Source organism: Gorilla gorilla, chromosome 18 (assembly GCF_029281585.2).
Source record: "Gorilla gorilla gorilla isolate KB3781 chromosome 18, NHGRI_mGorGor1-v2.1_pri, whole genome shotgun sequence".
In the NCBI taxonomy this organism is placed as follows: Eukaryota; Metazoa; Chordata; class Mammalia; order Primates; family Hominidae; genus Gorilla; species Gorilla gorilla.
In genome coordinates this window covers 81,680,187-81,695,050 of record NC_073242.2, presented here as the reverse complement: position 1 = coordinate 81,695,050, position 14,864 = coordinate 81,680,187, and the positions used below count along the sequence as shown (strand labels likewise).

General features: G+C 40.7%; 1 long non-coding RNA gene across 1 annotated transcript; it reads right to left on the bottom strand.

The window, feature by feature from the left end:
* Positions 1 to 6,579: 6,579 nt before the first annotated feature.
* LOC129527442 (uncharacterized) lies at positions 6,580 to 14,784 on the bottom strand. Its single transcript, XR_008672422.2, has 3 exons — positions 14,306 to 14,784; positions 8,651 to 8,775; positions 6,580 to 7,697 (listed from the first exon to the last, which is right to left on the bottom strand). It is a non-coding gene; the product is annotated as an uncharacterized lncRNA (long non-coding RNA).
* Positions 14,785 to 14,864: the final 80 nt, after the last annotated feature.

Here is a 14,864-nt window from a genome sequence, read left to right as displayed (position 1 = left end):
TAAAAAAAAATTTCAATTTGGAGAAAAGGAAATAGGGGATGACTGATGACTGGGTACAGAAGAGGTTTTTCATTTATTTATTTATTTTTTTTGTGAAAGGGGGTTTGGTCTGAAGCTGTGCATATCAGAGAATTTACCCAGGAGGATGGCGAACCTGCGACAGAGTCAATTTAGTTACAAGATCAAAATCTCTTGACTCACAGGAGACAGTGTTAAAAGGTTGAGAACAGCTACAGATCTGTTAAAATCATGCTTTTGCAGCAAAATCAGATTCTGAATTGCTTTACAGGCTCTCCATTTATAAAGCCCCTTTCAAGCTGGCAGTTTTTGGTCCAAGCAGTCAGGATGTTTAGGAAGCCATTGAACCAAGGCATTGACTTCACACAGCTCTCCTCTTCCATCTCCACCCCAACTCCCAGCCCCTACCTAGGTCAGGTTCAGCTGCTTAAAAGACAAAAGGAAAAAGTAAAGTCCCAGGCAAGAACTGATTTTCTGGTGCTTATAGAATGACAGGTTGCAGAACTAATGTCCAGTGCTCCCTTGTTAATAGTAATAACAAACAAGTTAACAATAGCTAATGAACACTTACTATGTGCCAGATATTGTACCAAATATTTACAGACAAGGGTGGGCAAACTATGGCTCATGGGCCAAGTCTAATCCACTGCTTCTTTTTGTGCAGCCGGCATGCTCAGAATTGTTTTGACATATTTTAAAATAATTTTTAAAAATTCAGAAAAAGAATATTTTATGACTCATAAAAATTACATGAAAATCAAATCACAATGTCCATAAGTAAAGTTTCATTGGAACACAGTTATGTTCATTCATCCATTCAATGAACTGTGTTCATCTCTACCTATTATTTATGGCTGCTTGTGGGCTATGAAGGCAGGGTTAAGCTGTCGTAGTAGAAATCATATGACCCACAAAGCCTAAAATATTTACTGTCTGGACCTTTACAGAAAAAGTTTGCCAATCCCTGTTTATGTACAACACCTTATTCTTACAAATGTCTTGGAAAGTAGTGACTATGATTATCCCCATTGCTGCAGGTGGAGAGGAAACGGGGGCCAGAAAAGTCACTGCGCCTGAAGTACTTCTCTTAATTTCCTCCTTGAAAAGTCTCTTTTAATGAGACTATTCCAAAAGGAAGCACTTCCTTAGGTGCTAGGAAGTAGTGAAAAGTGACTGGAAAAAGTCAAAATCCACAAGAGTTTCAATCTACAGTGAAAGTCTATGGTAACTATAGCTAATGTAAATCTTCAAAGTCATAAACACTTTTTGATTTATTTAACAAGCATATATATAGAACTTAGTATGTGGCAGGTACTATTTTCAGTGCTTGGCAAATATTAACTAATTTCATTCTCTCAGCATCCCTATGAAATAAATCCTATTACTACTTCCATTTTATAGATGGGGAAACAGGCACAGAGGTGTTTGTAGGTAACTAGCAGTCACACAACTAGTCAGTGGAGAGACAGGATTTGCACTTGGTTGAACTTCGTTGGAATGCCAGTGCTCTGCACCAATGTGTTATGCTGTTTCCTCCTCTCAACCTATCGTTGGATCATTACAGCAACCCTGGGAGCAGAAGGCTGCTCATTATTCCCACTTAACAGATATGGAAACTGAGGACCTATGAGGTAAATGACAGGCCCAGGAATGAACACCTATTTAATTGCAAAGCCATCCCCTGCTTACTTCTCTCCACACCACTTTCTTCTTGCTGTTTCCCTTTAAGCCACTCTGACTTTCTTTCAGTTTATTGCACCTGAGATTCCTTCTGCCTGGAGAACTTCCCCTTCACTTTTCATGTGCTTAGTTCCTTTTCAACTCTCATATTAGACAGTCTTACTAAAAATAGGTCCTGCTTTCTCAACAAATAGATTTTCAAATAGCAGTGTTTCTTTCTCTCGCATGCAGAAGTGTGGGTTAAAGGGTGTTAGGCAGCTACACGGTCATGAAGGACCAGGCTCCTTCTTCAACATGGCTTCTGACTTGAAGTCCAGAAATGTTGCTGTAGCTCCTGCCATCACATCTGACTTCCAAACAATTAGAAGGAAGAAAAGAAAGTAGAGCAACCCTCCACTTTTACTCATATCCTATTGGCTAAGATTTAGTCAGATGACCACACCTATCTGCAAAAGAGTCTGAGGGAATCTAATCTTTTTTTGTTTTGTTTTGTTTTTGAAGGCTTTATATCAGCTAAAAAGTAGAGTTCTGGTGGTGAATGAGAAAGGGAGGATGGGCACTATACGGCAACTGTCATAGAACTTTGTATTTTTCCTTTATCACACTTCTCCAATTTGTAATTAGATCTTTATTTGTGTGGTTATTACTCAATGTCTTTCTCTCTCACTGGACCAAAACTATGACCTTCTGACTCATTTCTGCTGTGTCCCCAGCACTTAGCAGAGAGCCTGGCACATTGCACCTGATCAGTAAGTATTTTTAAAATGGCTGCTGTATTAATCAAGGTTTTCCAGAGAGACAGAACCAATAGGATGGATGAATGGATGGATGGATGGATATATAGATAAGTAGATAGATAGATAGATAGATAGATAGATAGATAGATAGATAGATGATAGATTAGATGGATAGATAAATTATATATTAGATAATAAATAATAGATGAATTGATAGATGTACAGATAGATGAATAGATAGATGGATAGACAAATGAACAGATAAATGGATGGATGGGTATATAGATGAATAGATAGATAATTAGATGGTAGGTTAGACAGGCAGACACAGAGATAGATGATAGATAGATAGATAGATAGATAGATAGATAGATAGATAGATGAATAGATAGATAAATAGATGGATAGGTTAGACAGAGAGATGAGAGATAGATAGATGTATGGATAGATAGAGAGATAGAGATATAGATGTGGCTATAGAGATACAGCTAGAGATAGACATAGATATGTGAGAGGGGACTTATTAGGGGAATTGGCTCACATGATTATGGAGGCTGAGAAGACTCACCATAGGTCATCTGGAGAACCAGGGGAGCTAATGCCAGCTCCAGAATCCAAAGGCCAGAGAATCTGAAGCTCTGATGTCCAAGGACAGGAGTAGAAGGGTATTCTGGCTCCAGAAGAGAGAGAGCATTCACTTTTCCTCTGCTTTTTTATTCTGTCCAGGCCCTCAGCTCATTAGATGGTACCCACTCACATAGGATGAGGGTGGATCTTCCTTACTCGGTCCACTGATTTAAATGCGTCTCTTCTGGAAACACCCCCACAGACACACCCAGAAATGATGCTTTACCAGCTATCTGGGTATACCTTAATCCAGTCAAATTGAGACCTAAAATTAACAATCACAGATGCCAAGCAGAGTTTGGATGCCAGACACTTATCCTATTTCCCCAGCTTTAAACCAGGGTATAGGCAAAGATCACCTTATCCTTGTGAAGCTACAAGGTAAGAGAATTCCAGGCAGAGTATAAAGGTGAGCACTCCTTTCCTGAACCGCTGGGTAATGTTGTTTCATCTGGTTAGTAATTGCCCACTTGGCGGGAGAGACATCCAATAAGAATGTGATACTTGCCTGTACAGGTCCACAGCAATGGCCTAACTTGGTAGCAAGGGGGCTGGTTTCCTGTGTGTAACCCTCTGCCCAAGTCATGCTTGGCAATTTCATTTCGTGATCCCCAGACAATAGGGAGTGTAAGCGTAAGTCCATTATATGGGCAAAATTAGCACCAATCCTCCTACTTTTGAATAAGATCTCTGCTAGCCAAGGTCATTTTTCTAGCTTTCTCATAGAGGAATACCTTTTAGAGCCAAATATAATTTTCATTTTGCAGAATGTTAATTAGAGGTACCATTTGTCAACTGCCCTCTATGTGCCTGGAACATCCAGTTCCTGGAACATACATGATCTCAGAGCCCTCAACAGCTATGAGAGATTGCCAGTGTAGCCAGTGGAAGAAACAGGTTATCTTTTCACCAAATCATTTCTTTTTTTCTCTTGGGCTCTCGGGAAGGGTATATTTTTAAGATATTCCTTTTGATGGGAAGATGGAGGTGTGTGTGACAAGATCTGATCAGTGGAATGTGGGTAGGAATGACATTTGCTACCTCCAGGCCTGGCTTTTTCTTTTTCTCCATCTTCCCCTTCCAGGGCATGGAGGCCATGGGTGAAGATGGTCAGGCTGTAATATGGAAGAAGCCTATACCCTTTGTACGCACCTCCCTGGGTCTCTACGCATGAGACATCTCAAATGCACCCCTTCAGATTCTCAAGGTCTCACTTGGACAATGCTCCAGCCACTGCTATGGTTGCCGGCTCTCCATGAGAATTCAGTCATGCAACTCTTATCTGTACACCAAGGGCTTCAGTGGTGTTGGAGAACATATGGAGGACAGACATGGGGACAAGTGGGAAAGCCTCGTTGGGGTAAAGTTTTGATCCAAGGGGATGGGAGCCAATGGGATAAATGCTTCACCCTTATCCTACAAGACATATAGTCTTATGGCCCATTTTATGATTTTTTTTGAGTCCGCAGGACCACACAGCCCACTGCCCTCAGTGGCAGACAATGCAACAAGGCATCCTTGTGCTCACTTTTCCTCTACCTGCTATACTCTCCTTGTTTTCACTGTTGTTCTCTGATACCATACTTCCTAACAAAGCACTTCCACATAAGCCTTTGCCTTTTCTCACTGTGGGACCCAGTTTAAGACACAGCACTGGGTAGAAAGCTATCTGGTAGAACCACCCAACCAGGAACATAAATACTGAATTTTGTGTGAGTGAGAAATTAATTTTGATGGTATTAAACTATTGAAATTTGGGGTTTGTTTGTCAGAGCAGTTAATGCTAATTACCCTAATAGATGACCCTCCTTTTACAGATAAGAGAGCTGAGTTCAAAGAATTGAAATAACTTTTGCATAGTCACACAGTTATGTTGGAACAGAGAGATCAAATCAAGGTCTGCTAGCTTGTAGTGATTTGTGGTAAATCACAATTTTCATGATCCATTTACAAAATGGTAATCTTTTGGAGGATGATTTCTTCATCTTTCTATCTCCCTCCTTCCAACTCCATCTCATTCAAAAGCTCATGTGTGTATTTGCTTAGCTGAGCTGAGTCCAGAAAGTACTTGTATAAGCAACCTTCCCTTTTCCATCAACGAATGCCCATTGATATATGTGGCTGCTTTTTAAAAAAATAGGTTGGGAAGGGGGAAAAACTTCCTTTGAGGATTACAGAAATAAGTGAGTGTGACTTTGAAGGGGTCTTAGTTCCTAATTTTCCATACTAGGATTGTTCGGACAAACAATCATTATTTATTATGTGATAAAAATGTTTTTTATTTGACACATTCAGAAAAATAGCAAAAAGAAAGAAAACCAATCTATAATATCGGGGTTAAATGAATTATTCAAAATGAGAAGGAAAGAATTGCCTCTCCACTCCTTACAAACTCCAGCACTATCAGATTCACCTTCCAAAGAAAAGCATTGTTAAAATTATGGAGCAAAGTTATTCCTCTATCTATCTACCTCCTATTTGCCCATCTATTTATCTATCTATTCAGATATACAATTTTGAGCAAGTTTTTCAACTATATGCATTTGAAAACAATATTTGGATGTTACTCAAAATGGCTAAATCTTTTCTCTTAATTCTATATCATTAAAATGTTTCAATTACCATATATTCATTAATGTATACAACAAATATTTAGTGATCACTGTCTATGTGCCTGGTGTTTTTTTTAGTGGTGAACAAGACAAAGCTTCTACTCTAGTGAATCATACAATAAAAATTTATATTACGATGTAATATTTCATCATATAGATGTACCAGATTTTACTTAACCAATTCCCCAAAGATGGGCATTCTAAATTGTTTCAATTTTATTTACTGTTACAAAAAATACTGTAATGAGAACACTTGCATATTTATCTTTACATACTCACACTATTATTTTTGTAGAGTAGAATCCCAGAAATAGAATTATTAGGTCACATGTAACATTTTAATAGATACTGGTAAGTTACCCTCCACAATATTGTACCAATGTTTTAATACAGTATGAATCTGCTCTCCTCTCCCTACTGTTTCCTGCACTTAATGTTATCAATGTTGGCTTTTGGTTTTTGGCCCATCTCTTTAGTGAAAATAATATCTTTTTTTGTACATTTCTTTAATATTAGTGAAACTGAGCGCCATTTGACATGTTTGTTGCTAAAGGTGCTTCTTCTGTAAGTGGCTGCTGATAGCATCTGTCCCTGTGTCTATCTGTTTATTTTTTCTTATGAATAAATATCGAGCTCCTACCATTGTGAACGTGACAGGTATATTCCCTCATGGAGCTTCCAATCCAGCTGGGAAGATAGACCTTGACCAATGGTAAAAAGACCCAGGACACATCTTATGAACATGTGGTATCAGGTTCTATGGGAGCACATAACAGTCTTGGGTGAAAGTGAGCAGGAAAGGCTTCTTGGTAAAGGAGATGTTCCATAGTAGGAGGAATTGGCCCCGTGGAGGTAGAGACGGGAATTAAATTAACAGGATGAAGAAGCACTAAGCAGTAAGGCGATTAGGAGTCTCTGGTTTGGCTTTATTGCTTTACATATTTATGTAAATGTAATTGCTTGTATCCACCGACTGATGAGAAACAGGTGATATTAGGATTATAATAGCAATTGTTACTTAATAATAATAGTAACTAACATTTTTGAATGTTCGGTTTATTCTAGATAATCTTATGAGCAATTTACATGTATTTTCATTTAATCCCTTCTCCATCTCTTGCACTAGCTACTCTTTCTTTTTGTTTTTTTGTTGTTGTTGTCGTTTTTTTTTTGAGACAGAGTCTCCCTCTGTCGCCCAGACTGGAGTGCAGTGGTGCGATCTCGGCTCACTGCAAGCTCCGCCTTCCGAGTTAACGACATTCTCCTGCCTCAGCCTCCCGAGTAGCTGGGTCTACAGGGGCCCGCCACTGCGCACAGCTAATTTTTTGTATTTTTAGTAGAGACGGGGTTTCACTGTGATCTCGATCTCCTGACCTCTTGATCCGCCCGCCTCGGCCTCCCAAAGTGCTCGGATTACAGGCGTGAGCCACCGCGCCCAGCCACTAGCTGCTCTTTTATTAGTCCCATTTAACTGATCAGGAAATTGAGGCACAGCTAGGAAGTAGTGGGGCCTATTCTTTGCAGTTGTATAGCAAGAATTCCCTGCAGTTAGAAAATTTCTATTTATGCTATATTCCCCTTGGTGTCCACTTTAAAACGTGGGCCTTCAGTATGCTTCCATCACATAATTGCTGAGTGATATCGAGACCACTACTCTGAGCTTTAGATTCTTCTTCTGTAAAATAAATTTAGTGATACTTAATATTGATAGATGACTTTCTGCATGGGTCAGGGGAAGCTGAGTTATACTTCAGTTGAAAAAAAAGCTTCTAGCAACAAAGTGTTATTTATTTCTCACTCATGTTACATATTGACTGGGCTGGGAGCTCTGTTCCATGTCTCCTTTCTCCAGGACTCCCTGTCTCCTTGCTCCAGCATGGCACACATGTCTAGAATCTCTGCAGCAGGGGCAGGGGCCACTTGCTTCCATTCAGCAGTGTTACATACTCTTCGTCTTTCACTGGCCAAGGCAAGTCACGTGGTCATAGCTGAGCTTCAGCAGGCAGAGAATTGCAGTCCTGTCCTGGACAGGAAAGAAGAGGAACAGGACTGTTTATGAACTACCATAATCCACGTGCCAGTTTCTGTTCTACCTGCTTTACTGTAACAATCCACCTACTTGCCAACAACCCTGTGTAGTAACTATGATTGCTATCCCCATTTTAAAGATGAAGTATCTGAACTCTCATGGTCTCTGAAGCCCTGTTCACAAGAGCCAAGAAATGGAATCAACGTAACTGCTCATCAGTGGATGAATGGACAAAGAAAATGTTACATATAAACACAGTGGAATACTGTTCGGCCATAAAAAAGAAAGAACTGTCGTTTGCAGCAAGATGGATGGAACTAGAGGTCATTGTGTTAAGTGAAATAAGAAAGGCAAAGAAAGACAAATACCATATTTGTTAGAGAGTAGAGTGATGGTTATCAGAGGCATAGAAGGGTAGTGTGGAGGGTGGATGAGAAGTTGGTTAATGAATACAAACATACAGTTAAATAGAAGGAATAAGTTCTAGTATTATAGTATTAATATGCTACATATTACTAATGTAATATAGTATATCTAATATTCTATAGAACAGTAGAGGAATTATAGTTAATAATAATTTATTGCATATTTCAAAGTAGCCAGAAGAGAAAAATTGTTCTATTTCCAACACAAACAAATGATACATGTTTGAGGTAATGGGTATCCCAATCCTGATTTGATCATTCTGGATTGTACACAGGTCTCAAAATATCACGTGTACCCCCAAAGTATGTACGGCTATTATATATCATTTTTGAAGATGAGGAAATTGAGGGAAATAAAGATTGAGTCACTTGCCCAAGGTCACTTGGCTAGAAAGTAATAGATCAAGTTTCTACCCAAGACACAGTCTCCAGATCCCATACTCTTAAACCACCCACTGTATTTACCTTATAGGGTTATTGTGAGAATAATAGATTAGATGGGACTTGGAAAGTGTAATTTACCATAAGGGAGCATTAGCATTATTGTTGTTGTTGCTGCTGGTCCTTCAGTGCGCTGGTCTTAGGAAGTCCTCAGGTGAGGAGATTGATTTGACTCAGCCTCTCCAGTGGCCGTCTCCCGCAACACTCTGCCAGAAAGACACAGGTTTTTGAAGGAGGTGTCACTGCCTTTGCCATGAATGATTCCCACACAAACAATCCTTTTCCAGTCCAGGTCCCATTAACCTAAAAATCATAGGCAAGTGCGGTGATTAGAATGAATCAACATCAGGCGCCGAAGGGCTGGCTCTGTGAATAAGTCATGTAGCACAATGTAAAGTGGGATAACACGTTGTAAATTAATGTTGTTAAAATGAATACTTGATAGTAATCCCAAGGAAGGCTATTTACCATCCGCACTTGAAGCGACAGGAGCTGTGTGGAAGCCAAAGCAATTTGCATTGCACAGAAACACTCAGGTTTGCTGCTGCTAATGAATTATCAAACACTTTGGCTTCTTTCCATGTGCAGTGCTGTTTAATGTTTACCTAAAAAGCAATGGGGCAGGAATGCGCTCTGTGTACCTTGGGAATGACGAGTGACAGAGGTCAGTGGGATGAACAAAACGAAGGACATCTATTTTAGTAGCCACCACCTTCTCTGGGCTATCACAACTGGCTTTCATTCTCTCTTGAATTTTGGATGGACCATTCCATCCTGGAGCTGGGTGAACAGAAGCACTGTCAAGACATCAGTAGTCACCTGTTCTTTCTGTCCAAGCTCACTTTCCTGGTCTGGGTCTTCTGATGTCCTGCCTCCATTTTTTAGGTGTTGGAATTTCTATATGCTTCATCAGAGAGCTGATGAATGGCACTGTCCATCAGTGCAAGTCTTGGGCAAAAATTATCTTTGTCTCTTTTAAAAAATATTCACCTCAGGATACTCAAGCTTACCTTGAATACTTTGAGTGCCACATAGAAAATAACACCCACTGTTTTTGACCTCCTCTCCTTCACGAAAAGTCAACATTACCCTGTACAATAGCTTCAGAATTCTGCTGCTTATGTGCATGGTTTATTTACATGATAGGCCCAGGAGACAACCAAAAGAAGGAGGAGAAAGAAAAATTTAACAGTCCTGATGATTTTACCCACAGTTCCACTCCATGTGAGGCTGAGAAGGGGAATAGGAACTTAGTTTCCACAGGGCATGGCGCTTGCCTTCAAGCTAACTACTTTGTCAGGAACCAGACCCAAGAATCCACAACCATTCCAGTGTTAGAAGGAGAACTTCATGTGTTGAACTCACTGAGCTTCTTCCTATGGGATTCTGAAAACCACAACTTGCTTTTCATTTTAAGAGGTAGAAACTATACTCTCCTGTAATGGGAGACTCCAATAATAAATTAACATAATTTAAGCCCATTCTTTTAAACTTAACTTTTAGCATATTTTGTACCTTCTGGGAGTTGTACCAGGAAGAATAAATGATTCCTCTTCCTGGTACTCCTTCTTCCTCCCTGCCACCACTAAAAAGCAAAATCATGTAGTCTAGAACAGGGCAGCCCATTGTTTGCTTTTTATTTCATTGAGACTAGGGTTTCTCAAACTTCAGTTATATAGAGACCCTTTTGAGAGGAAAATAATTACCATGGATCCCAATGAGTATATAAAAGACTTTTATTAAAATGTTAATATATAAAGTCAGATAGAAACTCTTTGTGCTTATTGTTTTAGTCAATTATGAAACCAAAACAAATTAGAAATTAAATACAAACACCAGTACAGATCTAATAAAATTGAAATTAACAATATTAAATAAATATGATGAATCATGTTGTCTGGCTGAAATGGAATCTTCTCTTTAAACGTGGCTGTTGTACTTTGGGCTTTGTTGCAAGTTCTCTTGGGGTAGGAGACCTAGACCATCGTGTATGAACAATGCTCTCATCTCTCTTCTCTAGTTCTCATCACTTGGCATGAATTGATCATTTCCTATGAGTTTTTGCACTGGATCTTTCTCTGTTCTTTTCTGCAGGTAACACAGGTAGTAGTATTAGGAGCCTAGAGGATGGCAAATTACAAAAGCAAAGTCTTTTCTGAAATCATATGGCTGAACTCAATGAGAAGGTGGCCATGCAAACAATCCACAACATGCTTCCATTGATTTATTCTTGCTTGTCGCTGAAACTTCATGTGAAATGAAAATTTATTTTGGAGAGAATGTGTGTGGACCCTGAGGGGCTGTGGACTCTAGTTTGGATGCAGTGTTCTACATGTATTCTCTTAATGACCTTCTTATTTCCCCACCAGTCATCTTCCTTTGTCCCGTATACCATCAGAGCATGGTCAGTTTAAAGGATCCAGCTGGACAATTAGGAGACCCAGGCTCTGGTTTTGGTTGTAGCTTTAACTACTGTCTGTCTGCAGTAAAGCCTCCTCTTAGGTCTCTACCAGTCCAAGAAAAGCCATCATTATCTCTTGCCCCAACTGGAATGGCCTCCCAACTTGCCAACCTGCTTCCATGCTTGGCCCCCTGCCCCATCCATTTTTCACCCTAGAGCAGAGGGCAGTCTTCTTAAATTGTGCATTAATCATGTCACTTTCTTGTTTTATACCTCTCCACTGAAGTTCCAATTTTATTTACAATAAAACCCATGACCTACTATGCTGTAGGTCCATTTTCCACAACCCCCCCTCTATTTTCTTCCTACAGCAGAGGGTAATCTTAAATTATAAATTAGTCATGTCATTTCCTTGTTTAATACCCTGCCATTGAGGTTCCAGTTTTACTTACAATAAAATCTATGACCTACCAAGTTGTATGGGATCCAGTCCCACCTATCTCTCCAGCTCCAACCCCTCCTCACTTCTTCACATTCTCCGTGCCCAGTCCTAGAGTTTCATTTCAATTCTTCAAATTGCCCAACTCTTCTTTGCATGAGATTTTTGAATGGGCTTTTTGCTCTCCCTGAAACACTCTCCATTTCTACCAGTCAGCTCCTCTCTCCCTGGTTTCTAATAATCCTTTAGAGCTTATTTTAATTCCTGCCTTTTCAGATCAGGCTCTTCTGATTACCCTACCTTGGTTAAATTTACCCTCAAACCTTGCTCTCTGTATCCATATTTTGTTGAACTCCATCATGCCACAATTTAGTTGTGTGATGTGGGCATACATTCCTCTTTGCATCTGTCTTCCTCCACTAGAATGTCAGCTCCTTGAGGGCAGCAACATTGTCTGCTCTTTTATCACGGTATCTCCCTGCACCTAAGACAGTGCAGGCATGGGGACTCTATTGAATTATTGAATTAATATTTGTGAAGGAATGAAAGCCTTCCTTCCACTGGACTCATTTCCTGGGCTTAATTTTCCTTAGCTATAAAGTGGAGCTAATAACATCTGCTTTATTTGACCTCCTTTATTTAACACAGAAAAGCCAGTTTTGTAGTCAGGCCCTGTGCTTGGTACCAGGGATACAGAGTGTATTGACAAAAGTTCAAGGGGTCTTGAAGAGAGTCAAGTGCTGGAGGTTTGGTATCAATAGCCAGGCAGAAAGTGTGGGGAGTCAGGCTGACTGCCTGGGGAGCTCCACCCCTTGGGCACCAATAGTCCAATGCCCCAGGAGCCTTCTCTCTCCTGCCAGGGATGGTCTGGCTGCCTTTGACTCAGAATGGAGCACATTTTACGTGTATTCACTGAAGGATCATGGTCAGGTACTTAGAAGCTCTAAGTCTTTCTACCATCTTTGCCCTTTATCTCTCGTTCAACATAGCTTCTTCCTACTTCTATTCGGGAGATCCTGATGGAGTGAGTTTAGCTTGGTTCATCAGTTTGTTCATTCAGTGCACACATGATGAGCACCTTCTATGTGTCAAGCACTAGGATTGTGAATTTTGCTTCTGCTACCACTGAGACAACACAGCTCTGGCCCTAACATTGGGGCTTGGTGTGCTAGTTGCTTTTCTGAAGTCCATCTTCCTTATAGAACTCTGCGGCATCATAACCACATGGTGAGCTGGAGTGGAATTTAGGAACTCAGCCTTCTTACCTCCTTCTACAGGAACAGTGTGACGTTGGGTGGGTTTCTTAACCTCTCTAAATCAAGGATTTCCTAACATGTAAAACAGGGCTATAAATTCCTGCTCCACCTACTTCTTTGGGTTCTTTTCAGACTTGAGATAATGAGCACGAGGGAGCTTAAAAGAAGCATAGAGCAAAATGAAAATATAATTAACTCAATGACTATAAAATGCCAAGAGAGATAAAGATAAGGAAACTAATGCTGATTACATATTTACCATGTGCTTGAGGCTTTGCTAGATGCTTCATGTGCAATACTCAAACTGTCATAAAAAGCCATTTTTCCTGGAGAGAAAACTGGGACCAAGAATGCCAGGTCACTTTTTCAAGACTGTGCAGCCAGTAAGCAATGAGGTTGGCTTTCCAACCAGATCTGGGTGACTTTTAAGGCCAATATGCCCACTGCTTCAGGCTGTCCAAAATGACTGAACATTGTGTATCATCGTGGAGGGTCGTTCAGCCTCTACCTAAATGCTTCCATATGGGCGTGGTCTGATTTCTTTGGGATACTTACCCTGGAGACAGATAGGATAGACCTAAGGTCAGAATATCTCTCTATTGGTAAAGTTAGATCTTTTGTCCTCCCTCCATCCAGCTGGAAGTGCGCTCTAGAAGTCATGGGCTTGCTGGCAATTTGGGGAATGTCTTAAAAAATCCCTTTCTTGGCCGGGTGTGGTAGCTCGTGCCTGTAATCCCAGCACTTTGGGAGGCCCAGGAGGGCAGATCACCTGAGGTTAGGAGTTTGAGAACAGCCTGACCAACATGGCGAAACCCCATCTCTACAAAAATACAAAATTAACCAGGTGTAGTGGCATGTGCCTATAATCCAGCTACTTGGGAGGCTGAGGCAGGAGAGTCACTTGAACCTGGGAGGCGGAGGTTGCAGTGAGCTGAGATCGTGCCGTTGCACTCCAGCCTAGGCAATAAGAACAAAACTCTGTCTCAAAAAAAAAAAAAAAAAAGTTCCCTTCTCCTTTCAGACAACTCAAGTTGCCCCAAGTCCTGGTGGTAGGCCAACAGCCTCACAATTCTAGAAATGCCTCCTTATCTGCTGAAAGCTCCAGCCCATTGACAACTGCTTTCTGAATTCTGAGGACGCTCCCTATCCTGTAGGTAATACAATAACAGGGTAGAGGCTGCAGCAAGAGAGATGAAGCCTGAAGCAATTTGGTAGCAGCTAACACCCCAAATACCCTGAGCTTCATCTGTACTCATTCTCCCCAGCACTGTGGATGGCTCCTGTGGACTCCAGTTTATCTCAGCCTCAAAGCTAATAGAGTTAAACCAGCTGGTCAATTTAAACAGGAACTGAAGCAGTGAGATGTTACTGTATTCTGAGATGGGGCTAATAAACTTTAATAGATTTCAGCTAACAATTTGGTATAAATTAGACATTGCACTGCTGCTGAGGTAATAACTTTTGGCACTAAATAACAGAAAATCAAGCTCTGTGATGTGCTTCAACAACACCTTCATCGAGCCTCCGAGATTCAGGCAGATTTCACTATTGATTACTGCTCACTCTTCCCCAAGCTTTAAGAAAACAGCAAACTGCTCCAAAATATACCCCCTCAAAGGGGCCCAGACTTTTTCTCTCACCTGCTCAGTAACTCATTTACGTTAAAGAGCCCTTGGGCTTGAAATAGGTACAAGGTGGCTGGAAGACTTCTAAGGATGAGTCAGGAGCCAAGATATTAGACAATCCCCTTAAGAGCACTCAAACACTTGTTCATGTTTTTCTGGAATCTTCCAAAATGTTCACCAGCTGAATGAAGTCATTTCCATTAGAGTCTGTTTAACAGTGGTTCCAATGTGAGCTCTGTGATGAGCATGGGTTAGGCACTAGAGTCAATGGAGTATGTGGCAAGAGGCCTGACCTGGCTTTAGGAGAACTTGCTTAGGTCTTGGCTATGGCATTAATGATCTGCATGACCTTAGGCAAGTGATTTAACTTCCCTGAACCAGAGTTCCCACACTCACTTGCCTTAAAAGGATGTGAGGTGGGAGGAAGTTTGAGAATCCCTGAGAAAGTGCGTTGTAGGCTGGGAAGTGCTATCCAAACATATGTTGTGAGATTCAATAGGTTGTGGGATGTTTGGGTGGTCTAGGGTATACTAGGGTTCTGAAGCTCTGTGACCTCGTCATGAGTCTCAGAAAT